This window comes from Dermacentor andersoni, chromosome 1 (genome assembly GCF_023375885.2).
Source record: "Dermacentor andersoni chromosome 1, qqDerAnde1_hic_scaffold, whole genome shotgun sequence".
In the NCBI taxonomy this organism is placed as follows: domain Eukaryota; kingdom Metazoa; phylum Arthropoda; class Arachnida; order Ixodida; family Ixodidae; genus Dermacentor; species Dermacentor andersoni.
The window spans coordinates 44206090-44224590 of NC_092814.1; the positions used below are offsets into that span (position 1 = coordinate 44206090).

The 18501-nt window shown below is 48.2% G+C and overlaps 1 protein-coding gene across 3 annotated transcripts in view; it reads right to left on the bottom strand.

The window, feature by feature from the left end:
• The window catches only part of cpx (synaptic transmission protein complexin), a 594949-nt gene that overhangs the window by 359973 nt on the left and 216475 nt on the right, over positions 1–18501 (bottom strand). For 2 of the 3 annotated variants that reach the window (XM_055061411.2, XM_055061412.2), the window contains exon 2: positions 10414–10455. The exons of the other annotated variant lie outside the window; for it this stretch is intronic. The gene's annotated coding sequence lies outside the window, so the exon portion shown is untranslated. The remainder of the gene's footprint in view (positions 1–10413; positions 10456–18501) is intronic. 3 annotated transcript variants of the gene reach the window in all.

Below are 18501 nucleotides of genomic sequence, written 5' to 3' on the forward strand. Positions count from 1 at the left end.
GACTGGGTGTACAACACGAAGCTTTGGCCACCAGCTTCAGAGGACATGTAATCGCTTTCAGAGCTCGTATACTGTGCTTGTACTAGAAGCGGCACTACAACTGTATTCCAAGCTGTTCGATCTTTCCGCTTGTGAATTAAATCAATATCAGTGTGTTTTGCTCTTTTTTCTTTGTTTGGGTAACACTTTGAAGAAGCAGCTGGTCATGTTTCCGACTCAGTAAAGTTCCTCGGTGCAGTCCTTATCTGATTGTTTATTTCCGGCCTAATCGCTCGTGGGTGTACTTAGTTGTGATAGATTTGTTCTTGCTGCGCACAGGGGGCTTGTAACTTAGATGTTCTGTACTTTGTAATAGCTTGTAGCAAAGAAGTATTATCGCTAGCCACTCACTTACTCTGTGGACCATCATGAAACGTTCAGCTTCGAACACGCGCTTGTTGTCAGTATAGTCGCCGTCACCCATGTGTTGGGGCATTAATTCAAGTGTGCGCCCATTGACTTATTTTTGATACGTTGGCGATAGAGTGGGCGTAAGTTTTCGTGTGAGTTGGGGTGGATGTGTGTGGATACCATGCAAATAACTTATTATGCCCGGAAGCGGCGCTACTCCCTTTGTCATTGTGTAACGAGTGGTATACTCACTCTTGCCGACGTTCCGGGGTTGACGTTCTTTCTTTGGAGGTTGGCGAGACAAGGCTGGTGGATGAGTGAATTTCTTTATCTTCGAGGAAATCCGTGCATCGCGAGAGGCTGGCAACACAGTCAATTCTTATGTAGCAGCGGTCTGTGGATTCGGTCACGCAGATTCGTTACATTCCTTAATATGACAGTCATTATTTTTGCAGCCAACTACTGCACACGTCCTCCCTCTAACGTTTCAACATGAACGAATCACAGTGCGTCAGCGAATGCCCACTTGCACTTCTGACAACTGATCGCGCAGTAGCAAGGCAGATGCGGTAATGGTTTCTTATTCCTGCGGGATTGGCTGAGGCAACGGGTGGCGCGGCGCCGAAAGCGCCATCTCGTTCCTTTAGGGCAATCCTTTCCGCGAAGAGGGTCTATACCAAAAGACGACAGTATAAGCTTCAAACGACCGCATGTGAAGGTGAGCCCCTCCGCTGCTAATAAGCGTTTTGTAAGATGGACCAGCTGAAAGAAATGCAAAATTCGTGCCGACAGGTGAGCACACGGCTGATAAATGAAGCAAAGGCGGTCGTAGAAAGCGAGGACATAGGAACAATCTCATCCCCCACCGAAAAAATTCCAGCAAACAACACTGACTTAGATAAGCTTAATGCGTAGCTAGAAACAGCTATACCCGACGAGGAATTTGCAGCCGAATTTGAAACAGTGATGAAGTACGAAGATGCCGCAAGAAGAATGCTCGGTATGCTAAATGCTCAAACGTGCAAGGGAAGGCACGTCACTTCCATGTGTGATCCCACTTGGAAGCCAGGAAACGTAAGCGCATTTACTACAGTCGACGCAAGTAGTATTCATAGTAGCTCAAGTTCATGCGGGGACACCAAAGCATTGCAACAGACATTTCGTCTGTGAGCCATCGGTAAGAAGCAGGGTGCGTACAATAGTGGCCTCACAGACAGTGGCCGTCAGCGCACCTTCATACTTGAAGACGCCTCTAAGACGCTCGGATTGAAAGAGCTAGACAACGTCTGCCTTTGAATATCTTTGAATAGACAGGATCATTTTCAAGGCTGCACCACGTCGTAGAAGTCCCTATGTGTAGTCTATGCGACTATCTGGAGTACTTGATTCCAGCTATTGAAATTCTCTTCATTTGCAACAACGTAATGCAGGCACCAGTGGAACACAAGTTAGTGCGGTCATCAAAGAAGTGGCAAAGCGCAAAGAAGCCACCAAAGTTATCTTGCTCGGACTTCGTTATCCAGTAAAACACATTCGGAGTCACGACCCTATACCTCTGCGAGTGACTTTGCATCCCGTAAAGAAGAGTAACGTCGTCTTAGCGAGCTAAGACGACGTTATACAGCTAGAGGAAGATGAAGCCATGCCACATCTTGTGCGTGGTAAGTCTATTACAGAGTTGACTGAACAAATAATTCATCAGCAGGACAATGGCACCGAAGTACGCAAGAAAGGCAGCGTGCGCGAAAGACAAGAGCAGACACAAGACTTCACCAACGCGCAAGCTCCAGGTTCCAGCCCAAGAACGCGCAACGGGAAATGCCTGTATATTGCCAGAGCACGCCAAGGACACTAAAGCTCGCGGATCAGTAGCGTCGAACTTTGTTGAAAGAGAAACAGACGCGAAGGACAACTAAGTGTCCTAAGACACGAGAAGCTGTCAAGCAAGCAACTAAGGGCCCAACACAGTCTGTCTGAGCTCTCTTGCTCTTTTCAAAACGCGCGCCACTCCGGGGTGCTGAGGATATTAAGTATTTATTCTTCCTCTGCGTAAGACTGCGTAAGAAACTACGAAAAATATTTATTGAAAAAAGAAATTTGTTCAGGCATGTAACCCTCTTCTTGACCAAAAGGACTAAACACAATCTCATTTCTTCCCGCATGATCGCACTTTCAATCTCCCGCACCAGAACATAGGGAATGCTTAGACGCATTATTTGCATTTTCCATGAAATTTTATTCTGAGATATCTAATTAGCGGTGCGACTGTCTTACACGATCGGGCAGTCTATGCATCCAGCAGGTAACCACTACAGACTATTTCGTCAAAGTTACAAGCTGAAGGCGTTATTTTGCATTCCACGGAAGAACAGGAGCCACATCGTACTAATAAATGGATGGAATATTGCGCAGGCATAGAGGAAAAACATGCTGTTTACGAGCCCGTGTCTCTGGTGCCTTGCGGTTAACAAGACGCGATTTGAAGATGGTCGCCCACTGCTAAGCTGCCAATATGCCTTCCGCCTCGAAAGATTTCACTTCCTACTTATTAAAGCCCCCTTCTCCTTCAACCACGCGAACTTTTTTACTGGATAAATAGAAACGGGGGGGGGGGGGGGGGGGGCGCACGTCCCACCCGTAATCCGAGCGCCTAAGGCGAGCGTGCGGCGTGCACCAAAAGCGAGAGCGTATATTGGGGAGAAGGCAGCTCACGAAACGACATTCACTCTGCGAAAGCTACGGTGCCACATGGCCGCGAGCTGCGCACGCACATCGTGAAGGAATTTAATATCAATAACCCACGCGTCCACCTGCATAATCATCAAATTTTCAGGTCTCTTCCCGTTCGGTGGTAGCGCTCACTGCGCGAGAAAGTGGAGAGGGAGGAAGGACTCGCCACTTTGAACAAAACTAATCAATCAAAAACATATTAAAAGAAACAGAGAGAACCAACTCTCCCGCGCGGTGGCGCAAATGCAATAAGGGAAAGCTGTTTCGCAGTTTGCACGCTTGCTTGTATTCTTTCTCGGACGATTTCTTTTTTTCTTCTTTTCCTCCCATTTCAGGGCGGGCACGTTAGATTCTTCTTAGTACGTAGTAAACGTCCAGCGCGAAAAACTCTGGCTGCGTGTCAAGTCACGGCAAGAAAGACCGCAAGGATTCCTTTTCTCTTTATTCCTGTGGATTTCGAAACCAAATTCAGAGCCTTACAGTTTCGTTGTTGCGCTCTTGCGCGCCAGCGAAGGCCCGCGCTATCCCCTCCTACAGCGCCCACGTCTTCAAAGTCCGTTCATAAAAAGATGCGAGGCCGCGTACGCTGCACGTCGTGTATCTTACTCAAATCTTGCAGCAGATTTGAAAACGCTTACGTCGTAAAACAAGGGTGAATAGTCGCGCCATACTCCCGGCTCTCGCTCACTGGCATCCGGTTGTTCTACTTGCCGTCACCCGAGGAGCCTCAAATTTAGTTTACAATTTGTCTTTTGCTGCGCTAAGCGCCTACAAAAACAGATTTAACGCTGGTATGGTCGGGGGAAAAGCAAGTTTTTAGCTAATGCCATGAGAACGGGGCTTGCGCCTTCAACACAGCCCGCAAGAACGCAGACCCGTTGAGGGAACCGTGCACGCGGGGTGCAAGTGGTTCTCGAGAAAAGCGCGCCGAACAAGAGCAATAAGAGCGCTGATGGTGCTGTGTTTGCATGTGTTTTGTTTTTTGCTTGTGCAGCGTGGTTCTTCCACGCGCCTTTCCCGGAGGCTCCCAAATTGGATGAACCAAAGGACGAAACGATGGCTAATTCCGGCTGAGAGCTTCCCGTTGTCGTTCGGCTGACATCGTGGCTAATCCCGCCGAAGGCCCCACTCGTGCGGACGCGGCGCCGAAATCCCATTTGCAAGCGCCCGAACGCACCACTCGAGTCCCGCGATTCCACCTGGACAGAGCTGCGAGCGTTACGGCTTCCCGGCCTTTTTTCATGTTTTTTTTTTTTTTTAGTCTCACTGGCAGCCGGCGCGATCGCTTCGCAAACGTGCTCCAGGCAAAAGCTTCGCGAAACCTCCGGGGCTCGCCCGGCGTTTGGTGGCAGCGCACGGTCTTGCCGCTGCGCCGTCCTCTTTGGCAGCGTAAAACAAAGCGCGAACGGCGGCAAATGCCAAAAGTGCGAAGAAAAAACTGGTCGTGGCGTTAACTGGAGAAACACACTTTCGCCATCAGAAGTTGCGTTTCGCGAGGCGCCCCCTGCTCTTGTTCTCGACCCCCCCCATTGCACTCGTGATTACGCTGCGGCAACACTCCCTCGCCCTTTGTCTCTGCCGGTTTCCGGGCCACGACCAAGTCGAGAGCCTGTCGCTGCGTGGTCGTGGAAAGCAGAGAAACCTCAAGGGAGGAAGGCGCGGCCTTGTCAGACCCCTGAGCAAAAGCGAAGACGAAAAAAATGGCGAGGACAGACAGCCGAGGAGCCTGCCAGCGTGGCAACTTCAATCGGCTGTCAATATTTCTGGTTAGCTAGCTCCGGTGCGCAGCATTCCAGACATTTCCCGTCTGTGCGCTCGGGCCTGTCGAGAGAAGTCGGCCACGCGACAGATGCAACTCGCGGAGGTGTGTTATCGGCGCCGTGTTCCCCGACACGTTCCTAACGTGCCGCCCAAATGACAGGGCGGGTCCCCCTCTTTCACTAGACGTTCGCTCTCTCGTCCAGCAGAGCTCCTCGAGGCCATTAATTAAGGCTGCCAACGCGTTTCCTTGCAGTCGGCTGCCATGCTTTTACTTCTCTCGCGTGTCTTCATTTTTGTGCTAGAGGCATCGCAGCGGTTCAATTAAAGTATCGGACAGTGGCTTTAATCAGTCTCCGGAGTCTTGGTCGGCGCCTCGGCGTGGAACATGGCTGCCGCGAAGGGAGTCGAGCGCCTCGGGTGCCACTTCCCGGTCGCCCTCAAGAAGGCCTCCAAAGGTCAAACTGGGCGGGAGCTCAAAGTCACGCAACCGTTTCCTCCCAGCCATTGTGCACAATGGATTTCTATGCCCCCAATTCGGAGCCTTTGCCTAATCTTTTTTATTTTATCTTGCTGCTGCCGGGACTCAATCGATTCGCGGTCGACCAGCATCTTCCGCCCCCCGCCCCTTTTTTTTATTTGCTCTTTTATCCAGCCCGTCGCACTACTTTTCGTTCGTTTCTGACGGCGCAAACTTTCCAAGCCAGATATAGCACAGATTCTGCGTCCGCAGGCTTGGCTGAACGCGCGAAGCGAGATTACGCTGGATATTGATGCCCTGTTCCCGCCTTTTTTATTGTTCCCATTGTCTTGCACCCTTGTTTTTACGGAGCTAGACAAATGCGAACTATCAAAGAAACGCACTACCTTTTTAATCTGGGCCTCTGAAGAACACTCCCCGAGCACCATATTAACAAGTGATTTACATTTCTTTATATTTATTTCCCATATAGGTTACATTATTCTACGCAATCGTACCTACGCCATGCATCTGCGAATAAACAACCACGTGTTTAAGGAGAAAGCGCCTTGAATGATGTAAGAAAAAATTATTCAAATGCAACGCACATATTGGAATCTATATGAAGCAAAGCTTGCGTGAAGTGAGTAATTAAATGCTATAAAACTGAATGCGATGCGGCAAGTGTCTTTGCGGTCTTCCTATGCAACGTGTAATCTTATGCCATCGTTATGCACCACACAGGTCACAATTATAATGTGGACTAGGTGGTCCACAAACTATGGGGAAATGGAAACAGTCGTTAATGCAAGTGTACATTGTGAGACGTTGACGCAGTGGTGTCACAAAGACAAAGGCGATGGTTGACGTTTGTCCAGGGAAGGATGGTCAGGAGAGGTGTATGCAGAGATAAGTACGGCGCGAAAGGCATTGGAAGCACAAACCCGCCTCCTTCGCCGTAGCTTGTGGCCATAACTCGTCAGCCGCTGTCTCTAAAGATATAAGTGCAGCTCAATTCCCCATACAACCCTCCGTCTCTGGTATTCACGGGCAGCCATTATGTGCCCGCTCTGTACCAGCTAACCCTTTTTCCACTTAACTGAATAATATTATGGTCTTGTACAAATTTACACACAGGCATAAATTCATGACAGCGACGAAAGAGCGTTTGGTGCGTCCTTCTGTCCCAAATTAGCAGCTAGGCGCGTTGTCCGTATACCATTCGCAAACTGGATCACAACTGTGGGGTTGGGGCCATCGACGTAAAAATCAAATGAGCGAAGGAGAAATGGGAGGCTTACGAGGTTCTTCTCCTCAGTGACTCTCGCGCAGCCTTTAAGCGCCTAAGCAGCCCGACAATAACGACCCTAATATGCGTTTTGCTGACGCCACTACCCGTTGTGGTTGCTTAGTGGCTTTGGCATTGCGCTGCTAAGCACGAGGTCGCGGGATGAAGTTCCGGCCGCGGCACCCGTATTTCTATGGGGGCGAAATGCAGGAAAACGCCCCTGTACCGTGCACTGGGTGCACGTTAAAAAATCCAAGGGGATTGAAACTAATCTGCAGTACCCCACAACGGCGTGCTTCACAAACATATCGTGGTAATGGCACGCAAAACTGCAGAATTTCTTTTTTTTCACCTCTGATTATTTGACTGCATATCGTGGTGCCTGTGATTGGCAGCCCGTGGTTACCGCCGTAAGTTGGTATTGCTGGAAATGCAGGGGCAGACGGATGGTCCGACGTCTCGGGCACATGAGCATGGCATTTCTCCAAAAGCTTCCTCGTCTCTTATCCGCCGCCACCTCCTCGGACAGCGCTTTGACCATGGCGTCTCAATCAGCAGATCATTTCCTTGACGTGTTAGGTGGCGTGTATTAGTTCGTTGTCTTAGTGAAGCGAGGAACGCTGGCTGTCCTCCAGTTAAGCTCCAATTAGGCTTCGTGTAGATTGCCTAATGGTCGCCAAGCGGGCGCACCGATAATAACGGGCTCCTAAACGTATTTGTCGGTGCACTAGCTGTCTTAAAGGGACAATTATTTGTAGAACTCTAATAATTTGTTATTTACAATTATCAAATGTTTAAATTATTTTTTTTTATCGTGAGCGTCTGAGAGAGAATGGTAGAGTTCCCGTTCATAAACTATTCGTAGTAGCTCATTGATTTCAAACATCCCCGAAGAACATAATTTGCTCCCCTTGTTTTTTAGTAGCAGCCTCGCCTGCTACTAAGATTAAGATGTCCATATCCACGTATGATGCGCTAGCGAAGCGGACAAGGGCGCAAGTTTGTACGTGGCTACATATTGTAGGCGAGAGGTACTGGGATCGATACCCAGCACCTCCACCAGATATGTTACGTAAGAAGACGCAGATGAAAAGCTATATACAAGTATATTTACAACGTAATACGCCGCACTTGGCCAAGAGGCAACAGCCCGCGCTAGCCTCCAATCGTCGTCGTCGTCCTCTTACTGCTCGCCTCTTCGTCATTGGTAATACTATTCCGTAGCAATATTTAGCAGTGACAGAAACCAGAGATTTAGAAACGAAGCAGAAATGAGAACTATGGTCTAACGCACAAGGAATATCCATTGCATCCAAACTTACGCAAGTCTTCATCTGCCGTTTTTTTATGTGTCTTGTGCAATTTTATTTTCGCTGGTGTATATTAATTAAGCAGTCTGGTAACGAGGCTTGAGCAGCGCATGCACGCCTGAACATCTTCGGGGAGTGAAGCTCGTGCCAGGACAGCAGGAAATGATCCTATGAAACACGACCATGGCACGAGCGAACGGCTTGCTTTATTATCTAGCACGCCTGCACTGCGATTGTCATGTTTTCCTTTCGCAACGTCAACGTTGCATATTTCCGCACTGCTGAAAAAAATTTCTGTTTCTCCTCTGTGCTGGCAGCCACGTAGGCATTGCAACCGCTTTGTCACTATTCCCCTACAACAATGTAAGCCTGCACACATCACAAACGCAGCTCAGAGAACCCCAGCTAACAGCACATGTGCGAACATTTAGAATGTGTCGAATATAGCCGATACTACTGTTCCGAGGGGCGTAATACGGATGCTTGGTTTCCACGGCTGTCAAGCATCCACCGCGTTTGACAGTGTGGGCTTCTCTTCAGAGAATTGGCAGTTGCTTTTGCGCCGACCCACAAATCGGCCCCGTATAGGCTGAGCGGTGTAATACTGTTCTGGCAGACTTGTGCGTAAAGGGAAATGAAAAGGCATTGTTCGCGCTTCCAAGCATAAGCAACAAGAATAAGTGGTATTGTTTACTCTATGTTGCTGCGTCGAAGGATCATACAGCTATTTTGGGTACGTTTTTCTTTCTTGCTCTTTCTTTTTTTATGCGGACTGCATTGTAATTGTGCACCGACGCGGTAGTTGTCTTATGACTTGTGAACTGTTCGCAAAATCTCATGCTTAAGTGACTTTTGTGTCCATATTGCTTTATTCTTCGCAAAGTGTTATTCTTGGCAACAATAGTCAACACCTCCTTACATATATTTATTTAAAAAAGGGGTGTTTTCGATCCTAGAAATTGTACGTGATCTTACTTATTAGATTTAACATAAACAATCAGCGCGTTTTGCTAGAAGTGATGCCTGCCTTGTTTTGTAGTCTCTAGCAGAGTGATAAGTTTAGAAGCGTTCATAGACACACTAACAGTAGACTAGGTAGCGCAAAAGCAAACAATCACGTTACGCATCACGCTGTTGGAATCATCTATCCGTTGCTCATATTCAAGCGCTGGATGTCTGTATTACATCTAGCGCGACTGCAAAAGCCCCCGCGGCCAGTCTCAGCGGTTCTTTCAACGGAGGCGCCGCAATTTGCCGGCTGCAGGTGCAAAATATGCAGGGACAGTGCTTCGCTTACGCGTACGCTGATACGGCAAGGCGATCGCCGGAGAAAGCCCATTTATCACACGCGCACGCCGAGCGTGCATATTCTCCCAGCTCGCCAGTGCCCTGCATGCATCCACGTAATGGCCTTCGCAAACAAACAAAAGTAAACAAGTGTGGGCGTAAATGCTGGATAAGGGAGGGGGATCGGAGGATGGGAGGTTGGCGTGGTAGTTCTGGGAAGTAATGCGTGCTATGCGTTGCATTCTGGGGCCTTAGACCGGGCGAGACTATAATGGACGTCGTTTCGCCAGAAGAAGAAGAAGGAGGAGGAGAAGAAGAATAAGGATAAAGGAAGTCCTGCACGACGGATCAACACACTGGAGGGGTTGGCGAGCCCAGAAAGTGCGGGACGCTGGCCGGGCTTCAGTCAACGCATGTCTTCATCGTGCACCCGCCGACGTTCTGCGGCAGTCTGCCCCTGTCTCTTGAATTTATGATTACACCAATTAAGCTCGAAACTCGTTGAAATTTGGCCGTTTGCAGACCTCATGCGGCACTCTTGAGTGGCCGTACGCGACGGCTTGGCGAGAGGACAGAGCGAGCAACGACGACCGCCCACGCGTGCCTCGGCCGAGGGGGGCACATTAGGCTTAGTCGTTCCACTTAAAAATAACGCTCATTAGCCTTCCGCTGCCTCTGAGTGCTTCTGTCAGCAACTGAGCGAGAAAAAAAAAAAAGGCACTACGAAGACAGAGTCTCCAACTCGGCCCGCAAATGAAATGGCTCCAGGAGGCTAATTGACATACAAGGGCGAGATAGCTTTTTAGTGCTTCGCTGCTTGCTCATCGATGGCTTTACCGCATGCAAATCTGATTGGCGCAATAGAGTTTGCACGTAACCTCTGTGGTGTGAAGCCCCTTTAGTAGACCATTACGCCAGTACATTTCTGAATAATAAACTTTTTGTTCTCTCTCTCTGTGATGTGAAGGGAGGGAGGAGGCAATGGTGCATTGTGTTAAGCCGCGCAGTTATATATTGCTGAGATAGAAAGAAGGTCAAAGACTCGCAACACACTTGTTGCGAGTTTTTGCACTTTCTAAATATAGAGACGCCAAAAAAAAAGAAGTAAAGGACGGGAGCAGGGCGCATAAGGTAGCTGGATAGTGAGGCAGTTGTGAAGCATAAAAGCGAATAACGGAGTACTGGTTCACCTGTTCCATGCGGTTTGTGCTTGCGTTACTCTGGCTCTGGGACTGAAAAGAGAGAAAGACGGTGGCTTTAATGATTGGCTGGAGATATTATCTTGGCTAACAATCTGGTATGCCATATACTCCAGGTGTAGGGTCAGTGACACACAGAAGGATAACACGAAAATAATAACTGAGTGGTGTTTACGCACGTAAACACCAAGAAACCTGAAAGTAGAACGTTGTATAAACTTGGAACCAGTATAACTGCCGAACTGTAGGTCTTGACATGGTTGTCGCAAAGTTAGGTCAAGTTCCATCGGAACGACGTCTGAAACACAACTGTTACACTAAGTACTTTTCGTGATGAGTCACGCACATAGAAACGCATGATGCCGCGAGTGTTCCGTATAATGGATGTCGCCATTAAACCAGCGCCAATAGACATCCACAGACACGCACATGCACCCTATAGAGCTAATTCAATATAATTAAGAGCTGTAGATCTCCGGGAAACAGGAAGACCCTTCGTTGCACGAAACCCACAGGTTTGAGGAGCTCGAAACTAGAGTCGCGGCGCAAGTGTAACGCAATCTTTATAGCTTGTCTGTCGTTTAACTAAGAGCTGCAATCGGTGCAGAACATGCTGCAAGTTCTGATATGCCAGCCGGCACTGCTAAGCTCAGTAAGACTCTCGGGAAAGTTATGTAGTGTGGGTGAGTGATCGGCATTGTAAACATCTTAAGCCGACGCATGCACTATTTTAAATGCAGATGCCACAACGTCATCGCCGATAGCGCCGAACACAGTTTATGACCTCGGAACGCATAGGTTGTCACAGACAGCACTGCACCCATTGTCGAGCGGGAAGTCAAACCTTCCAGCGCTTGATCCCGAGACCGGTACTCTGCTCACAAGGGTAACAGTGCTAGTATGCGCGTGCCACGTGCCACGGGAAGAAGTGTCGTGATGACCAGCAAAAAAGCATTGTGAGGAGACGACGAATTCATCAGTACACGTCACCCTTCCTGGCACGGAGAATAACACGGATGTAATGATGGCCAAAATAAAACGAATCAGACACTCGAAAGAGAAGGCGATTACGGTGGTTATTACTCGTTGTAGTTGGAAAACGTGCGCACGTGTGTGTGTGTACGCGGGCGGAGGGTGAGGGGTGCAGCAGACTGACGCCGGCAAATGGGAAGCAGCCAAAGCTTTCAGGGCAAGTATGATGTATGCTTGTATCTTCAAAGTTATAATCCTGCCCCAATATCTTGCTGCACTCCGGTGAGTGCGATTTAGAAAGATGCGAAAAAGTACATACGTACAACTGTGAAGCACCTAAGACACAGCGCTACAATCGGATACGGAGGCCGTCTCTAATTTGGACATGTTTGCACAGCGCAAAAGACGAGAACTGAAGGAATAACACAACACAGGCGCTGACTTCAACTGTCTTTATTTGCGAAATCGCCAGAGCTATATACATGAGCAAAAGTAAGTTCTTCCTTCAGTCCTCGTCTTTTGCGCTGTGCAAACATGTCAATATTGAATCACCAACTCGCCCAAGCTTCGACATTATCGTCTCTAATTGTTTTCTTTTTTCTAAATTTCTTTAATAGTCCAAAAAGATTTACCTGCTAGTTAGAAGGGGAGACAAGAAGGAAATAGAAATGCTTTAATGCAAAATAAATTATAGTTACCAAACGCTATGAAAGGCTGCACACCCAGGTGACTGTATGCGTTAAGTACAATTGATATGTTGAAATAATCTCTCGCCCCTCAACCATTTCCAAGCCTTTGCGAGCATTATTTGCCGAACTATGAAGGGCAGACGGTCTGTGAACAGGTTACGCCCACAGGCTGAGTTTAAATATAGGCTTTGGAAGCATTTCCCTAAAACGGGGAGGGAGACTAAGTGATTCCTCTGTAAAACGCTGATTTCAGTCTCTGTAATTTTTAAAGTTTTTTTTGTGTTTGCGGGCGACGCCGTTCATGTGACTGCGGAACGGACGTGGAATCACCGGGGCCTCCACCCATACCTTCCACATCGACTGCAGCCGCTCCAAGAAAGCGCTCCGGCCACCCGAGTAACGCCAACAGTGAGGACACGCTGATATACTCTTCGATCAGTGATGAAAGCTCGGATAAGGTGACTTTGTGCCCATGACAAGGCGTAAAGCAAAGAGTTTTATGCCTTGTCCTTCAGTAAGCAAGCATACCATGATTACGCGAGAGCCACCGGTTCACACTATTTTGTTTGTACTGGTGGATGCTGCTGATAGTCTCAACCGGCTTACTCGTCAAGCCACGTCTGTGTCTCTTGAGGCCCTCGCCCCGGGACAAATCACAGATGCCAGGATCAATGGTCGCAACAATGTTCTTGCTAGCAACGTTACGCAGCGTAGTGCGCTGGATGTATTGAACAAAGTCAATGTGTTGGGGGACACCATTGTACGCTCTTACATGCCAGACAGCAAGGACTCTACGGAAGGTTTTATTTACGATGTCGATACTTCCATCAGCGAAAGTGACATTCCGATTCTCATCAAGCCGGTGACGAAAGGTCGTCTCATATTGCAAGCCCGTCACCTTGGCAATTCGCGATGTGTAAAACTTGTTTTCAAAGGAGACATCCTAGCATCACAAGTCAAAGTTGGTCACTTTTGACATGCAGTGCGGCCGATTGTTCCAAGACCACTTCAGTGCCGGAACTGCTGTAAGATGGGACACGTCAGCGCTGTTTGTGCAAATCGTGACGTGTCCTCGCGATGCTCAGTCACACAGTACAGACACCTGCCGTGCAGAACATCGCAAGTGCGGTAATTGTCACGGCCCTCACGATGCGTCTTCAAAGGATTGCCAAAACATGAAGAAGGAGATGCAAGTGCTGAAGCAAACGGTTCCACACACAGAGAGTCTGCTGCCAAGGTACGACGTCGGCGCTCTCGTCGCCGGAGACCTTCTAGGAAAACTGTAACCGATGCTAGGGATGCGCCTCTCCCACGGACGTTCCACCTACCAGCACAAGCGTCCAGCAAGGTCAGCAACAAGCACCACGAGAAAGACACAAGTATCATTAACCCACCTGACGTGTGGCCAGCGCTGCCGTCGATAAACCCACTAGGAGAGCCGCAGCATCGTTCGTCCAAGGACACTTAAGAACGAGTCTGTGGCACCAGTCAAGATAAGGAGGTCATAGCCATGGTAAAAACCCTCATGAATACCCTTCGAGTGCTCCTAACTCCGGCTGCTCATAGTGCACCTCAAATATTGGATGCTCTAAATCCTTTGCTGTTAAGTCTGGAGAAGCACCATGGCTTCTCCTCTGCAGCCCTTCCGTAAAGAAGTCAAAACAGCTTCGATTTTTCACTGCAATTCCCGAGGCCTTAAACCCCGCATTTCAGGTATATTCGGCCATTTGTATCTAAGAACCAGTTACCCATTATCGTCATTTGCGAACCACGCCTTCACAATGCCATACGATTATCTACCTACGAACCTTTCAAGTCTGCTACCTGCAACGACCACAGCAAGGTCATCGTTTATATCTGGTGTTAGCTTATCTATATTGAGCATCCAGTAACACCTGATGGTAACAACCAATATGTGTGCCTGACTGTAAAACGCAATAACCTCACTTTCACGCTAGTAGGTGTGTATATTTCACCTTCAAGCTGTTTTGAGAAGACGGGATTAAACGCTCTAATATCAGTGACACCTGGGCCGTGGGTTATCACCGGTGATTTCAACGCCTATCACCCACTATGGAGAAGATCGAAGATAGATCGTCGAGAAAGACGAGTTTTCTTCTTTGCGTCAGATCATGAACTGTATTGTGTAAACGACGGCAATCCTACGTTTTTAAGGGGACTGACATATAGCAGCTGGCTCACCGTGACGTTTGTGTCACGCAGCCTAAGTAACAAGGTGCAGTGGTTTGCGGATAACCATATACCCAGCTATATAAATATCAAGGGCCTAGGCAAGTGGCACATCACCGTTTCTTCACACATCGACTGGTCAAAGTACAGGTCACTCACAGAGCAGCAGTGTCAGGAAAATGAAGAAGGTTCTCCTGAAAGCCTAGAAGGCATAATCAAAGCTGCTATTCAAAACGCTGTCTCTAATTTTATACCTTTACCACAGTTTTGCAAATATGAAGCTGAATTGGAGCAGCTCCGATCAATCCGTCGTCGTTCCGAACGACAGTATAGACGCACAAAATCCACCTACGATTTGAGGGAGGCGAGACGGCTGCAGAAGGGTCAGCGCCAAATCAATATACTCCAGTCCCTAATATGGAAATCTTTATGCGAGTCACTTTATCCTTTACCTCAAATATGGAGAATTGTCCGCGGCCTACGAAAATTGCCACACCAGCATCACCCCTTCAAGTGTCTTGCTCTCCACCAAGGTCGTCGCGAAATTGAAGAAGCAGAAGTCTTCTGTGCGAGGGTTGCCAGTAAAGGGTTGCCAGTGCGTACTCTAGGAAACGCACTGATGTCACGAGGTTCCCGGATGGACAATCTGTTCTCTGTAGAGGAGTTTCAAGCAGCTTTGGCAGCATGCAGGCGCCCCTCATTATCTGGACCTGATGGTGTCAGCTACATGGTCCTGTGTAACCTCGGTCAAACAGCTCAGCGTGTCCTCCTCACCGTATACAACGACTCGTGGCGCAACGGACTGGTTCCTCCTTCGTGGAAGTCCAGCCACCTCTTTCTTCTACTGAAATCAAGCAAATATTTCCTTGACCTGGCTTCCTATCGCCCCATCGCACTAGCCAGCTGTTTTGGAAAGGTGATGGAGAGGATGGCACTGACTAGCCTAGAGTGGTACCTGGAGCATAACGAGATATACTCTGAGGCTATGACCGGCTTTCGGCGTGGACGGTCCTCTACAGATAATGTGATTGACCTTGTCTCGTCCGTACAGCAACAAAAAAAACTAAAGAGATTATCTGCGGCGATGTTCTTGGACGTGAAAGGCGCATACGACAATGCATCGCATGAAGCTATTCCGGACGCCTTGGGGAACGTTGGAATGGGGGGCCGTGTCTATCAATGGATATGCAGTTATTTGAAGGGCAGAACCTTCTGTGTGCAGACAGAAGATGGTACAACAACGCCCCACTGTACTTTTCACGGTGTGCCTCAAGGTGGAGTCCTGAGCCCCACTCTCTTTAACTTTGCGCTCATCGGCCTTGTTGATGTACTTCCATGGTCCATTGCATGTCTCATTATACGCAGACGAAATCTGCATTTGGGCATCAGGGGTAACGCGCCTATAAGTTCGTACCAAGCTTCAGAGAGCGGCTACACTGACGTCAAGCTACGTTCAAGGGCGGGCACTAGAGCTGTAATCTGAGAAGTGCTCGCTGCTTGCCTTCACACCCAAGACGATGGGCCCATACGTCATTAAATTCAATGGACAGGCTATTAGTTATGAGCATACTCACCGCTCTCTGGGAGTAATAATAGATCGCGACCTGTCCTGGAGCCCTCATATTGCCTACATGAAAAAGAAACACCATGATCACCCACGTGCCGAGATTTCTTGCGGTAAAATCATGGGGCGCATCTGTACGAGCGATGCTTCAACATTATGCTGTACTTTTTCTCGGGTTCATGCGGTACAGCTTACCTGTGCTGGGCAGGACCCGAAGAACAAACGTGCACGTCCTCCAGTCGGTTCAAGCTCAAACACTGAGAATATGCCTTGGCACTCTGAAATGTGCATCTTCAGCAGCCACTGTGGTCAACGCGCGTGATCACCCAGTCACAACATATATTTGCGTCGATGCCCTAGGAATGCACATCAGGCATCTCGCCCGGATTGATTCCATCACACTACCTCGCCTCACTCCCTGCTTCTAGGCCACACACTGCATTCAGCGATATTATTGCATCGCATCGTGCGCAGTACTTCCCTCGAACTTCACGCATGCAGCTAGACCACCATTATCGTTGATGTGCCTGCATCCCCTCGAAACCCTCCAAACTATTCCTGGAATCTAAAAAAAAAACACAGTCGTCATTTCTGGCCCTAGAACAATCCACACTACTGCTCCTCCATAAGAAACACAGAGCATGCCTTCACATCTACACGGATGGTCCAGTTTCTTCTGCAAGGCTCAGCAGGAGCAGTGGTTATTCCCGCGAATTCCGTCTCCATACAATTTAAAAAATCGCATTTTACATCATCGACAGCTCCAGAACTCGCCGCCCTCCGTGCTACTCTACAGTTCGTAATTGAAGAACCGTCACAGGCATGGTCTATCTTCTCCGACTCCAAGGCCGCTTTCGAGTGCATTATGTCGCCACTTCGTCATGGACCGAATGAGCAATTAGTCACTTACATAACACTTCTTCGCTACCACGCAATAGAGAAAAAATACAACATAGCATATCAGTGGATACCGCGCCATTGCGGTATCTACAGAAACGACCGTGCAGATGAGGCCGCCCAATATACTCATGGTGGTCCCCACTGTGTAGCTATACCGTTACGGAGAACAGACGCAGCTACAGGGCTTCGTTCGCTCGCACGTGAACTTACACTTGCAGAGTGGAACTCGATGGAATTTACCAACGCTCGTCTCCACAACTTGGATCCGAATCTACGGCTCCGCCTTCCGTCGGGACTATCTAGAGCTGAGGAGACGCTTCTGTGCCGCTTGTGGCTTGGCATGGCCTTCACTAATGCGTATTCATTTAAGATAGGAATGGCCAACAGCCCTACATGCGATAACAGTAGCTGCGAGGAAACAATCACCCACCTACCCTGTGAGTGTCCGCGCTTCAGTGCCCCGGAAAAGAACTTTCAAGAGTGCTAGATAGTCTTGACAAAGGCCCTTTGTCGGAAGAAAAGGTCCTGGGACACTGGCCTAGACTGTCCTCAGCACAGAAGGCTTTGAAAGCGTTCTTGTGCTTCTTGCGGAGGACTGGTCTTAGAGACAGGCTTCGACCAGTGCCGTATTCTCCTTTCCCTTTTCTCTTTTATTTTTGCTCTTCCTTCCTTGTTTCCTTTTTGTAATATTTCATTTCTATTATCTTTTATTCCCCTTACCCCTTTTCCCCTACACACGGTAGCCAGCCGGTCTGAGAACTGGCTAACCTCCCTGTCTTTCCGTCTATTTCTCCTCCTCCATTTCCCTAACGTGAATCCAGCCACCAGCATCCAAGTCCTAAACATCATATATTAAAAAAGAAAAAGTGCATCCAGGAATGCGTTATTGAGCCATTGTTCCCACTGAATCTATAAAAGGCGGCGTCTCTAACAGTGTCAAAAAATAATAGAAGTGACTGACTCTTGTTGGCTATGTTCGTTTTGAAACGCGGCGATCTCATTAGCATCATTATTGGACCTAGGTTGCTCGATCCAAGGCAGCTAATAAAATGAAGGCATTTAATAAGTGATAGACCATACTTGTTTGCTAATAGCTGAAATACTCTATGTTTAGGCATTGCATTAGCCAAAATTGTGGTGCTAATAAATCGCAATCAAGTAGCGCTATTTCCGTGCTACTACATCAGGAACAAGTTGTCATTATACTTCCAATGCAGAAGGTGACTTAAAGTTGTATGTAAATCAACCTATAACTCGCATGCGTTCTGGCACAATGAACGAGTAAGCTGTGAGGCTGTACCGGACGGATTGAATATATTATTTATGCACATTTAACTGTAAAGAAGGTCATGCGAGCAAGAAGAAAGAAATGGACGAAAAACATAAGCAAAAGCAAGAAAGACGTTGCCATGTGTCTTGTTTAATCCTCCATGTTGTTTCAGTTATAAATCACGAAACCTGCGAGGCTCTGAAAGAGGTGGGCGATTTTTCGGTTATTATGGGGAAGCTATATTTTCCTACGGAAACGCAGGTAGGCGACGTCTCGCGCATGGACGAGGACCCGGAACGTCACAATATATCTTATTGTGTTGCCTTGGGATGCAAATATAGTAACTAATTTAACAACATTCCAGTGTTGTCTGTCTTTTAAACGTTGCGCATTTCTTAGTTCCCAGTTATGACTCTACTATTCTTGTGAAATCCTTCGTAACAATTTAGAAAAAGGAATTGGCCACACGAACAGCAGCTATGCAACAGATAAAG